The sequence below is a fragment of the Gopherus flavomarginatus genome, unplaced genomic scaffold (genome assembly GCF_025201925.1).
Source record: "Gopherus flavomarginatus isolate rGopFla2 unplaced genomic scaffold, rGopFla2.mat.asm mat_scaffold_34_arrow_ctg1, whole genome shotgun sequence".
Lineage (NCBI taxonomy): Eukaryota > Metazoa > Chordata > Testudines > Testudinidae > Gopherus > Gopherus flavomarginatus.
In genome coordinates, this window is record NW_026115061.1 from 2,613,457 (window position 1) to 2,635,110 (window position 21,654).

At 50.1% G+C, this 21,654-nt stretch overlaps 1 long non-coding RNA gene across 1 annotated transcript in view; it reads right to left on the reverse strand.

Moving 5' to 3' along the window:
- Positions 1-11,382: 11,382 nt before the first annotated feature.
- The window catches only part of LOC127042227 (uncharacterized), a 101,067-nt gene continuing 90,795 nt past the window's right edge, over positions 11,383-21,654 (reverse strand). The window contains exons 2-3 of the long non-coding RNA XR_007771871.1: positions 18,662-18,885; positions 11,383-11,677 (exon numbers count right to left, since the gene is read on the reverse strand). This is a non-coding gene — a long non-coding RNA (uncharacterized LOC127042227). The remainder of the gene's footprint in view (positions 11,678-18,661; positions 18,886-21,654) is intronic.

The following is a 21,654-nucleotide window of genomic DNA, read 5'->3' on the forward strand; positions in this document are numbered from 1 at the left end:
TCAGACTTCTCAGTGAAGACTGAAACAAAGAAGTCAGTAAGCATCTCTGCCATTTCCAAGTCTCCCGTTACTGTTTCCCCCTCCTCACTGAGCAGTGGGCCTACCCTGTCCTTAGTCTTCCTCTTGCTTCTAATGTATGACAGATACCAATGTCCTGGCTGTAGATGTTCCTCCACGGTGGCCTCAGGGCTGGAAGAGCTCCCACTCCCTTCTATTACCTGGGGGCTGCAGCAGGGGCACAGAGCTTCTCTGGTCTCACTCCTTTACCCCTGCCCCGCTGTGGCCCTGACACCAGAGAAGCTCTGTGCCCGTGCTGCAGCCTCTGCGCCATATCAGGGAGTGGGAGCTCCTCCAGCCCTGGGGCCACCGTGAGGGAGACTTTTCCAGGGGGACCCAATTTGGCCAGGGGCCCCCGGGACCCTGACAGCCTGGATGTAGGGTTATGTGCGACCACAGCCCCACTATGTACCCCAGGAACATCTACAGCCAGGACATTGGTATCTGTGCCCCCCGAACCCACAAAGCCCCCCAGGGAACTTTACAGCCAGTATGTTGGTATCTGTGCCCCCCATAAATCTCCTAAGCGCTCCAGGACCCCTCCAGTCTGCACGTAGGTATCTGTGACACCCAGAAATCCCTGAATGCCCCAGGAACCGCTACAGCCTGGACTTAGGTATCTGTGACTCCAACGAACCTCCTAAACCACCCAAGACACCTCCAGCTATGACGTAGGTATCTGTTCCCCTCTCAACCCCCAATCCCCTCGGGACCCCTAGACCCTGGACGTAGGTATCTGTGTCAGCCCCGATCCCTTAAGTACTCCCATTACCCCTTCAGCCTGGACGTAACTACCTGTGACCCCCACGAACCCCCTAAGCCCCCAGGGATCCCTACAGCCTGGACACAGGTGTCTGAGCACCGCACGAACCCCCTAAGCTCCTCGGGACACATCCAGCCTGGATGTATCTGAGCCCCCAGTGAACCGCCTCATCTCCTCGGGACACCGACAGCTTGTACCTAGGTATCTGTGCCCCCCACAAACCCTCTATACCCCCAGGACCCCTCCAGCCCAGATGTAGATATCTGTACCCCCACAGCCCCCTGGGACTCCTACAGCCTGGAGGTTCGTATCTGTGCCCCCCATGAAACCCCAACCCCCCCTGCCCCCTCCAGCCTGGACATAAGTATCTGTGCACCCCATGAACCCATAAGCACCTGTAGGGACGCCTACAGCATGGACTTAGGTATCTGGGGCCCCCCAAAACCCTCTAAGCCCACCAGGGACCACTACAGCCTAGAGATAAGTATCTGTGCCCCCTGAACCCCATAAGCCCCCTCTGGATCCCTCCAGCCTGGATTTAGGTATCTGTGCCCCCTACGAACCCGCTAAGCTCCCCAGGGACCCTCCAGCCTGGATGGAGGTATCTGTGCCCCCCCACAATCCCTAAGTGCCGAGACACCCCTCCAGCCTGGAGGTAGGTATCTTTGCCGAACACAAACTGCCTAAGCCCCCCCCCCATCGGGAACCCTCCAGCCTGGATCTAGGTATCTGTGCCCCCCCAACACACTAATTCCCCCTGGAAGCCCTATTGCCTGGACTTAGGTATCGCTGCCCCCCACAAACCCCCTAAGCCTCCTAGGGACCCCTACAGCCTGTATGTATCTGTACCCCTCAGAAAACCCCTAATCCAACCGGGGACCCCTACAGCATGGACCTAGGTATCTGTGCCCCCCAGGAACCCCCTAAACCCCCCAGGAACCACTCCAACCTGGACATAGTTATCTGTGCCTCCCAAAAAAGCCCTAAGCCCCCAGGGAACCCTAGATCCTGGAGATAGGTATCTCTGCTGTCCACAAAAATTCCTTATACTCCCTGGAACCTCTCCAGCCTCGACGTACATAGCTGTGCCCCCCACAACCCCCCTAAGCCCCCCGGGACCCCTCCAGCCTGGATGTAGGTATCTGTGCCCCCCCAAAACCCTAAGCCTCCCCAGAATGCCTATAGCCTGGACGTAGGTATCTGTGTCCCCTACAATACCACTAAGCCCCCCCAGGGACCCCTCCAGAACAAACATAGGTATCTGTGCCCCTCACCAAGTTCCTAAACCCCCAGGGATCACTGTGCTCACCACAACCTCTAAGCCGTCCAGGGACCTCTCCAGCCCGGACGTAGATATTGGTGTCCTCCAGGAAGCCCTTAATCCCCACCAGGACCTCTACACCCTGGATGCAAGTACCTATGCCCCCCACAACATCCCTAACTCCCCCAGAGTCCCGACCATCCTGGACGTAGGTATCTGTGACCCTACGAACCCCCTTAAGCCCCCCAGAATGCCTCCAGCCTGGACGTAGCTATCTGTACCTCCCATGACCCCTAAGCCCCCAGGGATCTCTACAGCCTCTACATAGGTGTGATGCTCTGTGCATTACCCTGAGTGGCCACACAGTGTCACTGTTGCTCCATGCAGGAAATGCTCTGGGCATTACTGTGATGGAGTGGGGACTGTCTGTGTGGGGGATGGGAGAGCAGGGGGTGACTTTAGGTGAGGGACAGGACCTAAGCCTGTAACTCGAGCTAGGCAGGGCTGAGAGAGTGAGCACCTTTGCCCGGGAAGCTGGACACAGGAAGGGGTCGGCTGGAGGGAGTTAGTTCAGTTTTGGTTTGGAGCTGGGTAGTTGGAATTCAGAGAATCCCAGACTGGGAACTAAGCTTCCTGAACCCCCAGAAGGACTCGAGGGAGTTAGTTCAGTTTTGGTTTAGAATTCCTTGGTGCAAAAACACCGTGAAACTCCCCTTTCTTCTTCACAGAGGGCTTCAACACCCCTTTTCTCACTCAGGCTCACAACTGCCCAGAATTCGAGAACTGTCCCTGTTCCCATTGGACAAATGGGAGGAGCCTGAGGTACAGAGAAGGGAGGAGACCTACCCAAGGGCCTACACAGCAAGGCGGTGGCAGAGCCAGAAAGAGAAGCCGCCAGTCAGACTCCTGTTCTAACAGACAACAAATCCCCCCAGAGGCAGGGATAGAGCTCAGGAACTGAGATGGTTGGAAAATTTCATTCCAACCGTTTCTGTCCAAATATCCCATTCAGACTAAACCAGTTTGTTTCTCAGAATCATAACAAGTGAGATGGAAGTTCTTTGCAAAAAGATTTTGTTGCAAAACAAAAGCATCTCCTGTTTGTCACAGTGTGTTAAATTGTGTCATCACACACAAGGAGGAGACACTTAGATCTTGAAAATTAGATAAAATGCTTCAGTCTGAGCTAAGTCATTGCTGCTCTTCCAAAATAAAAAAATACAAATAAAAAAGATTGTTTCAGCTAATCTATTATGTTATAATCTGCTCTGGTAAACGTGATGGGACACCTCATATTATGCACTACTCTTAGTGACACTCTCCAATGGATCCCCATCCTCCACCCACCATGAGGTAGGTAAGAGTGGATCATTATTATCCCTACTTGAAAGCACACCATGGCCGCTTCACTTCTCCTGCCTCCCCTAGACCCTGGACGTAGGTATCTGTGTCAGCCCCGATCCCTTAAGCACTCCCATTACCCCTTCAGCCTGGACGTAACTACCTGTGACCCCCACGAACCCCCTAAGCCCCCAGGGTTCCCAACAGCCTGGACACAGGTGTCTGAGCACCCCACAAACCTCCTAAGCTCCTCGGGACACATCCAGCCCTAAGCCCCCCGGGACCCCTAGAGTATGGAGATAGGTATCTCTGCCATCCGCAAAAACCCATAATCCTCTCTGGAACCTCTCCTGCCTGGATGTACATATCTGTGCCCCTCCCCACAAACCACCTAAGCCCCCCGGGACCCCTCCAGCCTGGATGTAGGTATCTGTGCCCCCCCAAAGCCCTAAGCCCCCCCAGAATGCCTATAGCCTGGACGTAGGTATCTGTGTCTCCTACAGTGCCACTAAACCCCCCCCCAGGGACCCCTCCAGGACATACATAGGTATCTGTGCCCCTCACCAAGTCCCTATGCCCCCAGGGATCACTGTGCTCACCACAACCCCCTAAGCGTCCAGGGACCCCTTCAGCCTGGACGTAGATATTGCTGTCCTCCAGGAAGCCTTTAATCCCCACCAGGACCTCTACAGCCTGGACGCAAGTACCTATGCCCCTCACAACCCCCCTAACTCTCCCAGGGCCCCGCCCATACTGGATGTAGTTATCTGTGACCCTACGAACCACCGTAAGCCCTCGAGGGATCTCTACAGCCTCCACGTAGGTGCGATGCTCTGTGCATTACCCTGTGTGGCCACATGGTGTCACTGTTGCTCCATGCAGGGAAATGTTCTGTGCATTACCCTGCGTAACCACGTGGTGTCACTCTTGCTCCATGCAGGAAATGCTCTGTGCATTACCCTGCGTGACCACATGGTGTCACTGTTGCTCCATGCGGGGAAATGCTCTGTGCATTACCCTGCGTGACCACATGGTGTCACTGTTGCTCCATGCAGGAAATGCTCTGTCCATTACCCTGCGTGGCCACACAGTGTCACTGTTGCTCCATGCGGGGAAATGCTCTGTGCATTACCCTGCGTTACCACATGCTGTCACTGTTGCTCCATGCAGGAAATGCTCTGTCCATTACCCTGCGTGGCCACACAGTGTCACTGTTGCTCCATGCAGGAAATGATCTGTGCATTACCCTGCGTAGCCACACGGTGTCACTGTTGCTCCATGCAGGAAATGCTCTGTGCATTACCCTGTGTGGCCACACGGTGTCACTGTTGCTCCACGGGGGAAATGCTCTGGGCATTACCCTGCATGGCCACACAGAGTTACTGTTGCTCCATGCGCGAAATGCTCTGGGCATTACTGTGATGGAGTGGGGACTGTCTGTGTGGGGACTGGGAGTGCAGCGAGTGACTTTAGGTGAGGGACAGGACCTAAGCCTGTAACTTAAGCTAGGCAGCTGAGAGGGGGTCAGCACCTTTGCCCAGGAAGCTGAATAAAGGAAGGGGCTGGCTGGAGGGAGTTAGTTCAGTTTTGGTTTGGAGCTGGGTTGTTGGAATTCAGGGTATCCCAAACTGGGAACTAAGCTTCCTGAACCCCCAGAAGGACTCGATTGAGGGGTCCTGGTTGTGCCCAAAAGCCCTGCTGTATCCTTCGTTCCTGTTGGCCAAAAAAACCTTCTGTTTTACTGGCTGGCTGAGTCACTGTGTGTCCCAGGAAGAGGGGTGCAGGGCCAGATTCCACCACACTACGTGACACCCCCTAAGTCCCTCTGGGACCCCTGCAGCCTGGACGTAGGTATCTGTGCCCCCCACCAAACTCCTGAGCCCCCCCCGACCCCCTACAGCCTGGACCTAGATATCTGTGCCCCCCACGAACTCCCTAAGCCCCCCAGGCACCCCTTGAGCCTGGACGTAGGTGGAACCCTTCTGCCAGGCTGAACTGATAGCAGCAAGGACTGGGTTCAATACATAGGGGTCCCTTGCCTACAATGTAATGCAAACCAGCTCAAGCCCCCACCCAGTGACATGGGAAAATTTTACATACGCACTCCTAGGTGCCTTAAAGAGGCAATACTTCCCCTCTTGCAAGCATAGAGTCTGGGTGTAGCAGAAAATGTTTAATAACGTGAGATAAACAACATAGCATTAAATTGGGAAAACACCTCAACTAGGCCGTGTCCTTTTCCCTGGGCTCATGAGTCCAGCAATCCCCAAATCACCCCAAGGATCCAAAGTCCAATATCTCCAACGTTTCAAGAGTCCAGCAACCCCAAAATCACCCACAGTTGCGCAACCTCAGAGTTCAAGAGTCTATCTGCAGGGTTTTTCCCCCTGCCAGCCTGAGTAGAAAGGGGCACCTTATGTGGTCCACTGCTGACTGCTCTGCCTCTCCATGGGATTCTGCTTTTGCCTTTCCCACAAACTGCTCAGCTCAGTCCCCCAGCTGCTCTGCCAGCCGACCTGTGTTCTGCTCCAGCTGTCCCCCAAAACTGCTAGACTCACCTCACTCTGTGGGCCACTCCCACAAATTGCTCCTGTCTTCTAACTACTGTGTTCTGCAATACAGTTTCAGAGTCCCCCACAAGCTAACACATCTTTTCAGTGATTTCAGCTCAAGAACCTAGAAATTCAACTTTTAAGAGAATAAAAAATCAACACTGCTACTCAACTGTTAAAAGAAAAAAAGTGCAATTGGTGACTCTAGCTCACCCAAGGAGCCCACTCCCTTGTCTAGTGAGTGCCACTCAACTGATGGTGAGAATCCCTGTCTCAAAGTTGTTTCACAGTTCCTCATCCACACTATCAGGGTGACAACACTCCACATCTCACACCCCAACAACAAATAAACTGGGGATACCATAGCTGCCAAAGTAACCATCCCAGGCTGCCGTGGCCGTGTCACGCACGGTGGGTGTGTCTATGGAAACATGATCAGACCCTGAAATCCTTTTCCACACTTGCCATAATTCACCACCAGATGTGAGGGTAGAGTTCATCCTGCTTCTGCTTACATAGGTATCTGTGCCCCCCACAACCCCCTAATCCCACCAGAACCCATCTAGCCTGGATAATGGTATCTGTGCTCTCCACAAACCTCTAAGCCCCCCAGGGAACCCACAAGCCCAGATGTAGGCATCTGTATGCCCCACACACCCCTTAATACCCACAGGAACCTTCCAGACTGTAGGTAGGTATCTGTGACCCCTAGAGCCCCACAAAGTCCCTCGGGACCCCTACAGCATGGATATTTGTATCTGTGACCGACAAAAACCGCCTAAGCTACCCAGGGCCACCTACCATCAGGATGTAGGTATCTGTTCCCCCCCCAAACACACCTAATCCCCCCGGAACCCCTCCAGCCTAGATGCAGGTATCTCTGACCCCACGAATCTGCTAAGACATGACAGGACCCCTCCAGCATCGCCATAGGTATCTGTGCCCACACAAAACTCCTAAGACCCCCAAAACCCCTCCAGCCTAGACGCAGGTATCTGTGCCCAGCATGAACCCCCTAAGGTCCCTAGGACCACTCTTGCCTGGATAAATGTATCTGTGCCCCTTACAAACCCCTAAGACACCCCCAGGATCCCTGTAGACCGGACGTAGATATCTGTGCACCCTCACGAACCCACTGATCCTCTCAGCGACCCCTACAGCATGGAAGTAGGTATCTGTACCCCAAAATTCCCCAAAGCAACCCCAGGACACCTACAGCCTCGATATAGGTATCTGTGCCCCCGCACAACTCCCTAATACCCCCAGAACTCCTCCAGCCTGGACGTAAATATTTGTGACTTCCAGGAACCCCCAAAGCCCTCCCCAGGACTTCTCCAGTCCCTACATAGGTATCTCTGCCCCCCACCAGCCTTCTAAGACCCATAGCGCCCCCACCAGCCTGGTTATAGCTATGTGTACGCCACACAAAACCCTAAGCTCCCCAGGGCCCCCTCCAACCGGTACGTAGGTATCTGCGCAACCACAAACCCTTAAGTCCCCCAGGGACCCCTCCAGACCATACTTAGGTTTCTGTGACCCTTACCAACTCCTTAAACCCCCAGGGACCACTACAGCATGGACGTATGTATCTATGCTCACCACAACCCCCTAAGCCATCCAGGGACCTCTCCAGCCCTGACGTAGATATTTGTGCCCCTCATGAAGCCCCTAATGCCCACCAGAATGTCTCCAGGGTGGACGTAGCTATCTGTGCCCCCCCACGACCCCTAAGTCCCCCAGGCATCTCTACAGCCTCTACATAGGCTTGATGCTCTGTGCATTACCCTGCATGACCACATGTTGTCACTGTTCCTCTATGAGAGAAATGCTCTGTGCATTACCCTGCATGGCGACATGGAATCACTGTTGCTCCATGCAGGAAATGCTCTGTGCATTTCCCTGCATGGCCACATGGTGTCACTGTTGCTCCATGCAGGAAATGCTCTGTGCATTACCCTGCATGGCCACACGGCGTCACGCTTGCTCCATGCAGGAAAAGCTCTGTGCATTACCCTGCGTGGCCACACGGTGACACTCTTGCTCCATGCAGGAAATGCTCTGTGCATTACCCTGTGTGGCCACATGGTGTCACGATTGCTCCACAGGGGAAATGCTCTGGGCATTACCCTGCATGGCCACACGGTGTTGCTGTTGCTCCATGCGCGAAATGCTCTGGGGATTACTGTGATGGAGTGGGGACTGTCTGTGTGGGGACTGGGAGAGCAGCGGGTGACTTTAGGTGAGGGACAGGACCTAAGCCTGTAACTTAAGCTAGGCAGCGGGGAGGGGTTCAGCATCTTTGCCCAGGAAGCTGAATAAAGGAAGGGGCTGGCTGGAGGGAGTTAGTTCAGTTTTGGTTTGGAGCCGGGTTGTTGGAATTCAGTGAATCCCAAACTGGGAACTTAGCTTCCTGAACCCCCAGAAGGACTCGATTGAGGGGTCCTGGTTGTGCCCAAAAGCCCTGCTGTATCCTTCGTTCCTGTTGGCCAAAAAAACCTTCTGTTTTACTGGCTGGCTGAGTCACTGTGTGTCCCAGGAAGAGGGGTGCATGGCCAGATTCCACCACACTACGTGACACCCCCTAAGTCCCTCTGGGACCCCTGCAGCCTGGACGTATGTATCTATGCTCACCACAACCCCTAAGCCATCCAGGGACCTCTCCAGCCCTGACGTAGATATTTGTGCCCCTCATGAAGCCCCTAATGCCCACCAGAATGTCTCCAGCCTGGACGTAGCTATCTGTGCCCCCCATGACCCCTAAGCCCCCCAGGGATCTCTACAGTCTCTACATAGGCGTGATGCTCTGTGCATTACCCTGCATGGCCACATGTTGTCACTGTTCCTCTATGAGAGAAATGCTCTGTGCATTACCCTGCGTGGCCACATGGAATCACTGTTGCTCCATCCAGGAAATGCTCTGTCCATTACCTGGTGTGGTCACAAGGCATCAATGTTGCTCCATGCGGGAAATGCTCTGTGCATTACCCTGCCTGGCCACACGGTGTCACAGTTGCTCCATATGGGAAATGTTCTGTGCGTTACCATGCGTGGCCACACGGTGTCACAGTTGCTCCATATGGGAAATGCTCTGTGCATTACCCAGTGTGGACACACGGTGTCACTGTGGCTCCATGCGGGAAATGCTCTGGGCATTACTGTGATGGAGTAGGGACTGTCAGTGTGGGGGATGGGAGAGCAGGGGGTGACTTTAGGACCGGACACGTGCTCAGCCTGTAACCTGAGCTAGGCGCGGGGAGGGGTCAGCACCTTTGCCCGGGAAGCTGGACACAGCAAATGGCCAGCTGGAGGGAGTTGGGTTAGTTCAGTTTCGGTTTTGGTCTGGGTGGTTGGAATTCAGGGATTCCCAAACTGGGAACTAAGTTTCCTGAACCCCTAGAAGGACTTGATTGTGGGGTCCTGCTTGTGCCTCCAAGCTCTGCTGTATCCTTCGCTCCTGTTGTCCAATAAACCTTCTGTTTTACTGGCTGGCTGAGAGTCACTGTGAGTCCCAGGAAGAGGGGTGCAGGACCGGACTCCCCCACACTCCGTGACAGACCCTAAGCCCCTCCGAGACCCCTGCAGCCTGGACGTAGGTATCTGTGCCTCCCACCAAACACCTAAGACACTCAGAGATCACTCCAGCCTGAACTTAGGTATCTGTGCCCCCCACAAACCCCCTAAGCCCCTGAGGGACCTATACAGCCAGAACATTGGTATCTGTACCCCATATAGACTCCATAAGCCCCTTGCGACACTCCAGTGTGCACGTAGGTATATGTGCCCCTCAGAAACCCTCTAAGCCCCCAGGAACCCCTACAGCCTGGACATAGGTATTTGCACTCCCACAACCCCTCTAACCCCCCCCTCCCGGGACATCTGCAATCTGGACGTAGATATCTGTGCCCCTCACGAAACCTCTAACCCCCCCTGGGAACGATACAGCCTGGACATACGTATCTGTGCCCACTCGAACCCCTAAAACCCACTGGTACCCCTACAGCCTGGACATCATAGGTGTCTTTGGCCCCCACAAATCCCCTAAGACTCCCAGGATGCCTCCAGCCTGGACGTAGGTATCTTTGCCCCCCACTAACCTCCTAAGCCCCCCTGGTAACCCTACAGCCTGGATGTAGGAATATGTGCCCCCCACGAACCCTCTAAGCCCCCATGGGACCCCTAGAGCATGGAGATTGGTATCTGTGTCCCCCCCAAACTCTCTAAGCCCCCCAGGGACCGCTATGGCCTGGACATAGGTATCTGTGCACCCCAAGGCCCCTAAGATCCCCCGGACCTCTGCAGCCTGGCTGTAGGTGTGACGGTGCTGCCCGTGGGAGCCAGCTCAGCTCACTCAATCAGAGTGAATTGCAAACAAAACAGGGCAGACAAATCCCAAACGCTGCTGGTTATTTCAATACTTAGATTTACCAAGCCAGCACAAAACAGCTTCTGTAGTACCTCACTGGTTACTTAGAAGTTTAAACCACGCAGTTCCCTTAAAGTACCCAGCCTCAGGCCTCCGTCCAGACACACCTGCTGGATATGATGATGATTCCTGAAAATCTTACTTCATCATATAAAAGAAAAGATTCTTCCGATCCCAAAGGATCAGCCACATAACCAGGTTCAATTATAACTTAGATTTTACCTAAAATACATGCTATAGCCAATTCTTATTAACTAAGCTAAAATTTATTAGAAAAGAAAAGAGAGAGAGAGAGTGTTGGTTAAAAGATTAATAGACCTATAGACTTGAATTCAATTTTTGAGGTTCAGATACAAAGTAGACATGAGCTTGTAGTTGCCAAAAGTCCTTTTAGAAATAGTCCATAGGTTATAATCCACTGTCCATATTCAGGGTGGCTCCAGTCAATGACTGGGGATCTCAATCCTTGTGGCTTAAGGTTTCCCCCTCTTGAAACCCAAAGCAGATCTGAGATGAAGAAGGATCGTGTCCCAGGTTCTTAAACATTTCCAGCAGCCTTTCAGCCTGAGAAAACAATAGGCTTAACTCTTCTTCCAAACATCCTGGCAATTAGTACATCCATCAAACAGTTCAGATACAGATTACCACAACCTTCAAAGAGACACAGACAATAATACTATTTCACTCAAGTATCATCATAAATGTTAATATTCTTTTTTTGCTCTTTGAATTAAAACTATAGCAATAGACAAGACTTCTTTGCTGACATCACAAGACCTGAGCAAACACCTCCCCTTCTACCTCTAACACTGCAGACTTGCATTTCAAAGCTCTGTTCATTTACATATCTTGTTAACCAGTTTTTAAGGTTCACCCACGGGTCAGGTCAGTCGGTGAGGTGAGTTAATTAACTCTTTCTGGCCCTGTCACCTTTCAATGAGATATTAGATTATACTTATGTCAGGGACTCTAACCCAGACGGCAAAGTTCGTTGTCTGACCGCGAGAGAGACAGGCAACACCAGCAAGGTCCGATCAAAAGCTCTTTATTGACAAGTGCACGCATCAATAGAGAGCAGCTCGTCTCCAGAGAGAACCAGCCTGCTCTTTACATCTTAGTATAAGCCTATGTAGACAGTTCCGTCGCGTCATAAATTATTCACTGGAGCAACCCACCCCCTTCTTCTAACAACTAGAAACTAGACACCTTTAGTATACATGCATGCCTAAAGTTAGAAATGTAGGGGAGTTAAAAACAAACAAAGAACAAAACCAGGGAGGCTGGGAAACTAGGACTCTTATCAGTTCTTCGAAGGAGCTGCCCGAACACAGCACATCTGGTACTATGCCAGGAATGCAGCTTCTCTCTTATCTCACTTTTTCCCAGCGCTTGTGAGACATGCTGCTGCTTCTCAGTGTTTTCCACTCAGGGATTACCCACAAACCTCTGTTAGCCTGACTTTGGTCAGGTTGGCATACCTGGTTTTGTCTGCTATATCTTTATTCAGGCCTAACAATCCCCCCTTTGTCCCTAGAGGACCATAATGGGACTCTTGGGACACATATCCATTTAACAATTGTACGGGGGAGGCTAGTAAACCATGACCCAAGGTCTGAGTGGAGGTCCTTAAAACTAAAAGTGTGATCAAGAGATATAGCATGGAAAACAACAGCAACATTCTTAATAGCTTGTAAATCTTTGTCAATTAAGCCAGAGTGATTAACAGCAAAGCAACATTTTTCCCCAATGCGAGCACAAGCCCCTCTCTAATTCAGCATTCATGGCATTTAGCACACGTCTATTTTGCAAAGTTACTTCTGCTACTTCATCAGTCTTTCGTTGCAACTTTTGGAAAGCGTCTATTAATGCATTAGCTGGTTTTTTTCAAGCTCTGCAGAAATATTTACAACTGCTCTCTTGAGCTTAGCCACCCACAATCCAGGAATGAGTGCACGGACAAAGGAGTGGAATCCTGTTTGTCTGACAACTAAGGGATTGGGGCACTGACTATAAATCAGTTAGGTATACCAAGTGGTCTAATTTCCCAGATGTTTCGGTGAATAATCCAGTCCCATGTGCATCCTCCCCATGGACCCGTCAGGATTCGGTATGTGGAAGCCCACACCCCCCAGTCCAAATGCTTGGAAGGAGCACTGTAAATGTTTACACTTCCACCCAGAAAGTCTTTAGTATATCTCCATGACCACAGATCAGATGGTACTCCTGATGTGTCTGTAAGGGCAGTGGGCCAAGTCTGGTACTCAAGATCACTCCAAATGGCCATCAGCTGGTCATTCAGGAAATTCTGAATCTCCAAACATACTAGATCCCACTGCAATGCCTTCCCAGCCTCAGTGATATTTAATACCATCTTTCCTTGGTGTAGTACTATATTACATTTGTTATTTAACTATTTTCAGGTACTTTTAAAAGGCATTGACATTAATAGCATAGGAGGGGGTTACATTATTAGTCACTGGAATGGTTTCAATACAGGTAAAATTTCCAGTGGCAGAACAAACTCTTCGGGTACTTGTTATTTAAAATCCAATTAGAGAGAGCAATACATGCTGAAGAATTTATCCACAACACAGGGCACAGCCTGTAGAATAAACCCCAAAATCCAATCAATACCACATTCCCAAGCATGGGTCCCACAAATTTTTTCTGCCAGTGTACAATTCTTTGTTTCTTCACCGGGGTCAGTTCTTAATGTCCTTTCTAGTCAGGAATTCCTGGACTTTAGCAATTTCAGTGGAGTGAGTGTTCCTTCTTCTTTCCCAAAACAGTCTTGGTGCAGCATCGTATAGGGGAGAGGTTACTAGCACATCACCCTGTAATGGTTTTGCTTTTTCTAGAAAAATTCAAAGGCACAGTAGATCTGTCAGTGGATAAGGGAGAGGCTACTAGCACTTCACCTTGTACTTTTTCCCTACTGTCCAGAAGGCACAGTGGAGCTAGAAGGTGAAATAGGCTAATCATCAGTAGGAGAATTCTCCCAATGTGGAGGGGTCTTTTTGCAGTGAGAATCTTGGGTCCAAGCAGTCAGTCTTTGGTACTTCACAGCGGTGTTGGTAGTCATCAGGACTTAAGGGCCTTTCCAGCATGGAGCCAAGGCAGTCTTTCGTTGGTGGACCTTTACATCAATCCCGTCTCCTGGTTCCAAGGAGTGGCAGGGCTGCTAGGGTCTTTGGGTAGCGCTTCCTTACCTGTGAGAAAAAAAACTTAACACATTTCATTAGTGCCTGGCAGTGTTTTTCAGATCTCATAGCTGCATGGGCAAATTCAAGCCCTCCTTTTCCTGGTTGTTAACCAAGTCTTAACTGTGAGCAGTGTCCTTGAATGGAGTCAGTGTCTTATCTATAGCCTGAGCTTGCTATTTTATTTTATTTTATTTTTTCAGTTAATTCATTCTGTTCTTTGTGCTTCTTCCCTTCTTGGCTTCTTTTAACCTGCAAAGGAAACTTTCACTTTTTACTCATACACCTTTTTCCCAACAATGAACACCTACACATTGTCATTATACAGTACATTAGTCTTATTATTTAATATATGCCACACACACTCTTTTACTAAAATAACCTTATTACAGAGCTTTCGAGCAACAAGCCAGGACAAGCACACCCACTTTGAGGAGTTCACTCAATACAACCTCTAGTCCAATAGCCTTCCACCATCCCCAGCCCTCTGGCTAGAAATCTGAGGTAGCCAGAAAGATCCCATGTACAATATGGGGAGTGGGTTAACTTTTCATGTCCTTGCTTTCAAAGACTGTTGGTATGCAAATTTTAACAACAATTTTTGCAATTAACAATTTGACCAATAAAGTTTCTTTTCCTTACTTAAGGAAATGCATTAGACTTTAGTATATCACATTCTCCTGATTTACCTAAACACTTTGTATTCCAAGTTGAACAAAACAAGTATCTGCATTTTAATTTAACCTTTTTGTTTGCTTTTAAACTAGATTATTTTATAAAAATATTAAACACAAAAATTCCGGCCACAAGACAAACACCACAAGACAGAACATAGAACACAAAACATAATTTCTATTGTGCCAGTAAATGCATGGTACGTTGAATGCTGTTTAGCTGGCACCAGTTTTCTCTGATTATCTGAAAGACAAAAAAACAGAGGTCTACCCCTTCTGGGCAGACAATCATTGCTTAAAATAGACAAATACCCTTGTTGATTTCAGGAAAAACAGAGGAATTATCCCATATTTTATGTGTTTCATAGGCAGCCCAGGTTTCAGTGGCTCCTACCTTATCAGTTAGATAATTTGCATGAATACAGATGCTTTCTGGCTTGCTTTTTACTTTTAACTCTTGCTTTCAAACACTGAAAGAAAACATCACTACTTATAGTGCCCTTACAGCCTAATAAAATTTCAATTACATAGCACTATATACATTCTTCAGCTAATTTAACTAAATTCTAAATGATTGCAATTAACAATTTCTTTGCCTCAATTTATTTACAAACATTTCAAAGACACCAAGAACTTTCCTCTTCAGCATTTTTGCAAAGTTCAACTGCTGTTTCCTCCAGCAACTACAGAGTTAACTTCTCACTCTCCCTTAAATCACTTGCTTGTCTCCCAACAGCCACTTTTATCAACTCAAATCACCATTCCAAGTAAGTTCTGGGTATTTGAAATCCCCATGCTTACACTTACTTACTCCTTCCTTCCACTACACCCTTAAAGTTTTCCAACCTGTTTTCCAATCTCTCTGTCTGTTGCCTGCCCGCCTGGGCCCGATCCTGCTTTTCTCACTGAACCGTCCCTTCCATAGGCACCAACTTCTTCCACTACCAGTTTAGCTAGGAGGGTGGGCTTCTCAACTAGCCCCCCACCCCTCCTGGTCTCTTCCCTTAAACATTCTTACTCACAAGACTACCCGAGTCCTCCTTCATGAGGCTTGCCACCTAGACGAAGACACATGGCCCATTGGGCAAAGGCCATTTACTTAACATATAATTTGAAGGACTACTCTTAGAGGGTTTACCCAGAGACTCATTCATCTGTTTGACACTTAAACAGAAAAGAGAATTACACAGAGAGCAGAGGGAATTACAGTCTAAGCCAGACTTTCCCACTTCTATACACTGACCGCTACAGGGGACAGGACAGAAGGATCTCAATTTAACCTCAGAGCTGTCTCGCACACATGGCTTCCACTCCGAGGAATTACGAACAAGAGGTTCAGTTCCACCCACACTCCTAACACCCAAATGAACAGAGAAAAAAAACAACAACAGTAACTGGTTAAATAGAACAGAACCAGAACCAAATAGTGTTTCCTTATCCTATTAGGACTCACTTTTACTCGTGCAGTTCTCAGCATATAACACCAACAGTACCAAGCAAAGCAAACACAAAATAACAAGGGTAAAACAAATAGATGGTGTAAATTCTGCAGGGCTCCCCTCTTCTTAATTGCTCACCAAACTGTGACAAATTTCTGTTACCAATCTATCCCTCATGTCAGATGATCAGGCTGACACTACAGGATCGTTGGGGGAAGATAAAGAAAACACACCATATAACTGAATTTTAAAGCTTCATTAATAAAATAATAAAACAACAACGGAGAGTGTTGGGAACGCTCCCACATCACTCAGGAAAATATTAATGCCCCAAGCCCGAAGCTCCTTTCATACTTACACACGTACGTCCAGACTGGCCACTTCTGTGTATAATGTTCAGAGGAGGGGGAGAGGTGGAAGGGAGATTATCCTGTATACAGCTTGTCCAGAATTTCCAACATGCTTCTGCTCTTGGGAGGGCTGTTCTTTTACACCCTGGAATCTCCTGCGGCGTCTCTTTCAGAGATTCCAGTCCAGGTCGGCTGCCTGTGGCTTCTTTGGTGTCACCAAGCCACACCGACTCCAGGGTCACAAAGGCACACTGTTGGATCTTACTGGACAGTTAAGCTTTGCAAATGTAATTTCAGTTCTGTAACTTGTATTTCCTTTGCTTCGCCTCTGTCAATATTTTTTTCCTTCACAGCCAGCTGGGGCCGAAAGCAGCCCCTCCCTGCACCAAGCACAGTCCGCTCCGATTCCTGACCCTGAACGCAGAGCACCCCCCTCCTTCCATCCCGGGGCCAAGATGATTTTTAAATTAACCCGTTCCTTATGTCTTTTTCTTTCTTTTTCTCTTTCCCATTAAACATTCTAGTAGCAATGCTAACTACTTCAGACAAACTTTTCCCTTGCGTACCATCTGGATGCTTTCTAAATCTTTTTGCAATATCCTTTGCACATTGTGACATGAAAACCATTTTAACCATCTCCTTTCCATGATCAGTTTCAGGATTTAAATTCCCATGCTTTTTAACTTCACAAATCAGTCGAGCACAAAAGTCAGAGAGGTGCTTATCTGGATGCTGAACACAAGCAGTCACCTTGCTCCAATTTGGAGTAGCCTCCCCTGCATCTCTAATACCATTCAAAACAGCTTTTAAAAATCCATCCAACTTTGTCTTTTGAGCTGGATTATTGGGATTCCAGTTAGGGTCAGTAATTAGCCAAGGTGCATTCAAATGAGCTGCAGATTTTTCTTTTACTTTTTGTCTTTCATCTTCTGTCATGAGAGTATCTAATAACTGATTTACATTTGCCCAAGTGGGCACATGAGTGAAAAAGATTGTGCAGAACATTCTTTCCACTGCCTCAGGATTGTCTCATAAGTGAGGCATAGTGCACTGCCAGTTAAACAAATTTGAAGTTGCAAACAGGGTATGGGTAAAACCATCTCATGTTCCCCAGCAACCAGTAGAACCAGATAAGTTCTCAATAAGGCTTGTAATATCAGAGGTGTCTCAGAAACATTCTCTCTCATGGAGTTAAGTAACCTAGTGGGGGTCCACAAGGGCAAGGACAAGGGCTGCTGTAATATTGGGGGTGTTTGAAAAGCAGTCCCTGACCAAGTTTGCAAAAGGCTGGCTGGAGGCTGCACAGAGGGGGTGAGGCTGCCTGATTCCTCTGAAGATGAGGGAACATCACTCTGAGCTCCCCCTTGATTCTCCTCTGTCCCTGAACTGTCCCTAACCTGCTTTTGAATCCTTGCACTCCATCAGACGGGGAAGAACAGGAACAAAATTGTCCTCCTCCCGGTGCGGCTCTGGTGCATATGGTGGGTGATTTTTTTACAAGAGCTCTCCATACAAACAGCTTCAAAAGCTACCCATCCCTCCATGGGTTTATAATTATACCATACAAACAAGTAATCCATTTGTCTCGGCCTAAGATCAACCAAAATATCCCTTAAGGAGTTCCTCCTATCTGTGGAAAAGGTTTCAACCACCGGCCAGTCTCTAGTTGGGGACAAATGAAAGGTAAATGATGGCCATTGGATCCAACACAGATTTCTCATCTTAAATTTAACTAGATCAGCTGTCTCAGAAATCTCTTTCCAATCTCTAAGTATCAGAGACAACGGGGCATCCCCCGGGCACTTACTGCCAACTTGTCTCATTTTAATGAAGGGACTCTAACCCCTCTTCATGAAGGGACTCTAACCCCTCCTCCCCGGGTCGAGGTAAAGGGACTCTAACCCCCACCTCCCCGCGTCGAGCGCTCGCTTACCTCTCCAGGGACTTGAACACCTGGACTGAGACTCAAACCCAGGCTGGGACTCTAACCCAGACAACTTGGATCCTGTGCAAACCTGGACTGGGACTCTAACCCAGACCTGGACTGGGACTCTAACCCAGACCTAAGTAGTCAGGGACTCTAACCCCGACAACCTGGACCCTACTCAATGGGTAGGTGGACGTTGCTGGATTTCTACGAGTTTCAGCTGGTTCACAGAACACGCCTTATCGCCAACGCAGAGATCAGATCACCAGGCAAGGCTCCTCTAAACTGGAGGATGCGCGCTGCGTTGCCTCAGGGTCCGATCCCCCGCCGGAGAGTCAGACGGGTCCCGGCGGAGTCGCCAAAGATGTCAGGGACTCTAACCCAGACGGCAAAGTTCGTTGTCTGACCGCGAGAGAGACAGGCAACACCAGCAAGGTCCGATCAAAAGCTCTTTATTGACAAGTGCACGCATCAATAGAGAGCAGCTCGTCTCCAGAGAGAACCAGCCTGCTCTTTACATCTTAGTATAAGCCTATATAGACAGTTCCGTCGCGTCATAAATTATTCACTGGAGCAACCCACCCCCTTCTTCTAACAACTAGAAACTAGACACCTTTAGTATACATGCATGCCTAAAGTTAGAAATGTAGGGGAGTTAAAAACAAACAAAGAACAAAACCAGGGAGCGAAAACAAGGAGGCTGGGAAACTAGGACTCTTATCAGTTCTTCGAAGGAGCTGCCCGAACACAGCACATCTGGTACTATGCCAGGAATGCAGCTTCTCTCTTATCTCACTTTTTCCCAGCGCTTGTGAGACATGCTGCTGCTTCTCAGTGTTTTCCACTCAGGGATTACCCACAAACCTCTGTTAGCCTGACTTTGGTCAGGTTGGCATACCTGGTTTTGTCTGCTATATCTTTATTCAGGCCTAACAATTATAATGTCACAGTCTCGGTGAGTTGACTGCTGCAGCTCCCCGTAGACTCTGCCTGCGCCTCTCACCGAGCTGGAGTACAGCAGGCGAGGGGAGAGCACTCAATGTATTGCATCTACACTAGACGCGATATATCAACCCCCGCTGGATCGATCGCTGCCCACCGATTCGGCAGGTGGTATAGACATACCCCGAGTATCTGGTGATCGGAGCTGGACCCCCGAGGGGGACACATTGAAGGAACTCAGGGGTTAAGGTGCCTCTATTGTCAACTGTCAGGGCTGTTGTGGCTCAGAGGAGGGTGCCTGACTGCCTGGCAGGCTTAGGCGCCGCAAGCCTTGGAGGTGGGAGAAGTGAAGCGGCCACGGCGTGCTCGGGGTGCTCGTGCTCGGAGCAGGGGTGAGCTCGGGCGAGGGGGGGTGCCGCAGGGCAGAGCAGGAGAGTTGCCACAAGAGGGGAGCCTCAGGGTGGAGGGGGGAGCTGCCACGGGTGGGGCGCCTCAGGGCAGGGGTGCGAGGGGGGGGAGGGTGCAAGGTGGAAGTTTCGCCTAGGGCATGAAACTTCCTTGCACCGGCCCTGCCCCACGCCCTGCCTGCAGCCAGCCCTGCACCCCCTGCCCTGCCCTGCCGGCAGTCAGCCTCTGTCTCCAGCCAGCCCTGCACCTTCTGCTCTGCCTGCACCAGCCGCATCCTCCCTGCCCTGTCTCCAGCCAACCCCTGATGCACCCCCTTGCCTGAAGCCAGCCAGCCACGCAGCCCTTGCCCTGCCTGAAGCCAGACCCTACCTCCAGCCAACCCCACATCCACTGGTGCCCTGCACTTCCCAGGGCAGTAACCCTGCACATCTGCTTCAACGAGAGGGGCAGGGAGCAGCTGGGACCCACACATGTGCACACCCTAGGGTGACCAGACAGCAAGTGTGAAAAATCGGGACGGCGTGGGGGGTAATAGGATCCTAGATAAGACCCCCAAATTCGGACTGTCCCTATAAAATTGGGACATCTGGTCACCACAGCACACCCCCAGGACTCCTGAGTTCCATTGCTGGGTTTCCTCACAACAATGAACACCTACACATTGTCATTATACAGTGCATAACCTACTGAATATTATCCTCCTGTTAAAATGTGTAGTAACACTGTATGTAAAAGTGTGGGGGCCCCAGCACCAGAACCATGCCCCTACCTTCTGTCTGTGGCTCTACCCCCTTCCACCCATGGCCCCATCCACTGTCACTTCTGTTCCACCCCTTCCCCCACCAGCCCCACCCTATCACTCCTTTACCCCTGCCTCGCTGTGGCCCTGAGACCAGAGAAGCTCTGTGCCCCTGCTGCAGCCCCCGGGCTGTAGCAGGGAGTGGGAGGGAAGTTTGTGTGTGAGTTCTTTGTTCTTTGTCTTGTGTCTGTGGCGTCTCGGCTATGAGAGTGATTTTTCTATCTCCTGCCTTTCTAATCTTCTGTTTCCAAGTTGTAAGTACAAAGATAATAAGACAATAAGTTTATATTGGTTTTTTTTGTATTTACATGTGTGTAGTTGCTGGAATGTTTAAATTGTATTCTTTTTGGATAAGGCTGTTTATTCATTTTTTTCTTTTAAGCAAATAACCCTGTATTTGTCACCTTAATACAGAGAGACCATTTTTATGTCCTTTTCTTTCTTTTTATATAAAGCTTTCTTTTTAAGACCTGTTGGATTTTTTCTTTAGTGGGGACTCCAGGGAATTGAGTCTGCAGCTCACCAGGGAATTGGTGGGAGGAAGAAGTCAGGGGGAAAATCTCGTTGTGTTAGATTTACTAGCCTGACTTTGCATACCCTCTGGGTAAGGGGGAAGAGAGATTAGCTATCTTGGTACTTCTATTTCCAGGACTGGAAACAGGGAGGGGGGAGTCCCTCTGTTTAGATTCACGGAGCTTGCTTCTGTATATCTCTCCAGGAACCCAGGGAGGGAACACCTGGAGGGGAGGAGGGGGAAGGGAAATGGTTTATTCCCCTTTGTTGTGAGACTCAAGGCATCTGAGTCTGGGGGTCCCCCGGGGAAGGTTTTGGGGAGACCACAGCGAGCCAGGCACTGTATAAATCCCTGGCTGGTGGCAGCTTTACCAGGTCCAAGCTGGTAACTAAGCTTGGAGGTTTTCATGCTAACACCCATATTTTGGACGCTAAGGTCCAAATCTGGGAAAAAATGTTATGACGCCCCTCCCCCCTGAGCCTCCATTACGAGCCGCCCAGGCTACCACTGCTCAGTGTGTGGCCAGTCTCTGTGTTTTCTGCTGCTCGTTCTGGGGAGCCTGGTCGGCCTTAGGGGTGGTGCCCCCCGATAGCCGCCCAGGGCTCCAGGGGTCAAAGGGCACCGTGTGGCAGTGCAAAGGTGCTCACTGCTCTCCCCTGCCCCAATGCTCCTCCATGGGTCCATAGAGGTTTGAGGGGAGTAAGGAGCAACCCTATGTGCTCCATGCGTCCTGGTCACTTTTCCCACTTGGGCTGTGCTGTGAGGGGAGCATCAGAAGCTGCTGCTCTCTGCCCTCCCGCTATGCAGCCCGGCTGAGGAAAGTGACCTGGATGCAGGGAGCTCGGATGATCACACTTCTTGCCCCCACATCCCACAGCCCCTAGGGGTGCCCACATGAGCAGCGTTCCAGGGAGGAGTGTGGGGCAGCAATGCCAGCTGCTCCATGCACACAGGTCAGTCTCCCCATGTGGGTGCAGGAGGGGGTGCAAGGGTTTCTGTGATGC